This window comes from Arvicanthis niloticus, chromosome 1 (genome assembly GCF_011762505.2).
Source record: "Arvicanthis niloticus isolate mArvNil1 chromosome 1, mArvNil1.pat.X, whole genome shotgun sequence".
In the NCBI taxonomy this organism is placed as follows: Eukaryota; Metazoa; Chordata; class Mammalia; order Rodentia; family Muridae; genus Arvicanthis; species Arvicanthis niloticus.
Genome location: NC_047658.1, coordinates 142,539,696 through 142,541,872, shown reverse-complemented (window position 1 = coordinate 142,541,872; position 2,177 = coordinate 142,539,696).

Here is a 2,177-nt window from a genome sequence, read left to right as displayed (position 1 = left end):
CAATGGAGGAGTGTTTCTCTTTCTCCAGATTCTCGACAGCATCTGCTGTCACCTGAGTTTTTGATCTTAGCCATTTTGGCTGGTGTAAGGTGTAATCTCAAGGTTATTTTGATTTTGCATTTCCCTGATGAGTAAGGATGTTGAACATTTCTTTAGGTGTTTCTCAGCCATTTGATATTCCTCAGTTGAAAATTCCTCATTTAGCTCTGTACCCCATTTTTTATTTAGGTTATTTGGTTCTCTGGAGTCTAACTTCTTGAGTTCTTTGAATATTTTGGATATTATTCCTCTATCAGATGTGGGGTTGGTAAAGATCTTTTTGCATCTGTGGGGTGTTATTTTATCCTATTGACAGTGTCCTTTGCCTTACAGAAGCTTTTCTATTTTATGAGATCCCATTTGTCAATTGTTGATCTAAGAGCATGAGTCATTGGTGTTCTGTTCAGGAGATTTTCCCCTGTGCCAATGTGTTCAAGGTTCTTTCCCACTTTCTCTTCTACTAGATTCATCATATCTGGTTTGATGTGGAGGTCTTGATCCACTAGGACTTGATTTTTGTACAAAGAGATAATAATGGGTTAGTTTGCATTCTTCTACATGCTGACTGCCAGTTGAACAAACACTGTTTGTTGAAAATGCTGTCTTTTCCCCACTGGATGATTTTGGCTTCTTTGTCAAAGATCAAGTGATCATAGGTGACTGGGTTTATCTCTGGGTTTTCAATTCTATCTTATGGAGACTACTAAAGAAACAGACTCTTCTATTTAATTAGCCAGCTGGTGCAGTGTTGGTGGGGGCTATGGCAGGCTTTGACTTTTAGTTGACAGACTGGCCTGATAAGGGACTGTCTAAATGAGGGGGTGATCATTGAGGTGGGGGAGGGGTCTCACCAGCAGCTTCTCTTGCTCCCTTCTTAGAGTTCTGTGGGATTGGAAATTGATTTTCTTTTTTTATGTTTCAACTCTGATTTGTTGACAGTGCTTTCTGGAAGAGTTTATGGATTTCATGACAGTGCCCTCAGAGGCAGGCTATATGAATCATACGTGTCTTTTGTACTAGGAGGGTGACATAGCTTCACTTGTCATGCATTTCCCATACTCACACTTCCTAGGTACAGTAATGATAACTTTGCTAAGAGTACTGGGTTTAGAAACTCACCTTGGGGCTTCCATTACCTTCTGGTGTTTCCTGATGCTAAAACGTCAGACCTTAGATGCTGGCTTCTTGGTTTCAATCAGATGATTCACACAGTGTGTCCCCCAGCGTGTGAGGTAAAGCAAGGCTCCAATCATACAATTTTCTATATTTGGTTTTCAGGGGTTTATTTAACTTTTACACCAAGGATTGCCAAGAGTTTCTGGGGGCACATTTAGAACTAGCAGTGGACACTATACACCCTACTTCCTTGGTGATACCTTGTCAGCTAGGAGACACTTTTGCCTGGTGGTAGGCTGGATTTCTGGCTTTTAAGATGGAGAATATCTTGTTAGTAAACCATCCAGTAGAGGAAGTAGCAGAATTTTGATTTTACTCACTGCAGCATAGAGATGAGTGAGTCATTGAGCCTCAATGATGATTGATGTTTTTCTGGGGGTTTATCTAGCAACGTGACTCTCTCTTTTTGACGTAGGCATAGAATGGAGGTTGGGTATTTGTACTTCCAGAGACCGAATTCTTATCAATCAAACCTATAGTTAGCCTTTCACAATGCTCCTGATGTATTTTTATCATATTTCTTCATGATATATTTTATTATCTTTCTTTACTAATATTGTTTATAGTTCTGAAAATACAGTTCTGAAAATTACCGCATTCCATTGCCCCATATTTTGAGGTGAGGAAACCAAGGCTTAGAAGGCTTATTATCATGCATCAGTGACACCACTGGCTAGTTGCTATCAGGGCTTATTCTTATCAGGGCCCTCGGGTCCATTCCTGAGCTCTGTTCTTAACTTCTAAAGCACAGGATGCTGCTGCTGAACTTGGTGAGGATACCATATGCAATTCAACTTTTTGGAGTACACTCTTGAGTGTTTGTCTCACTCAAGAGACATTTTGACATTTTGTTCCATGACTTCTCTGATGACAAAGTACTTTAGAGATTGTTTATAGCTAGAGCCTTAGTAATTTGATCCATTTAATAGGCTCTTCTCACAGTCTATCATTTAGCTGAAAAT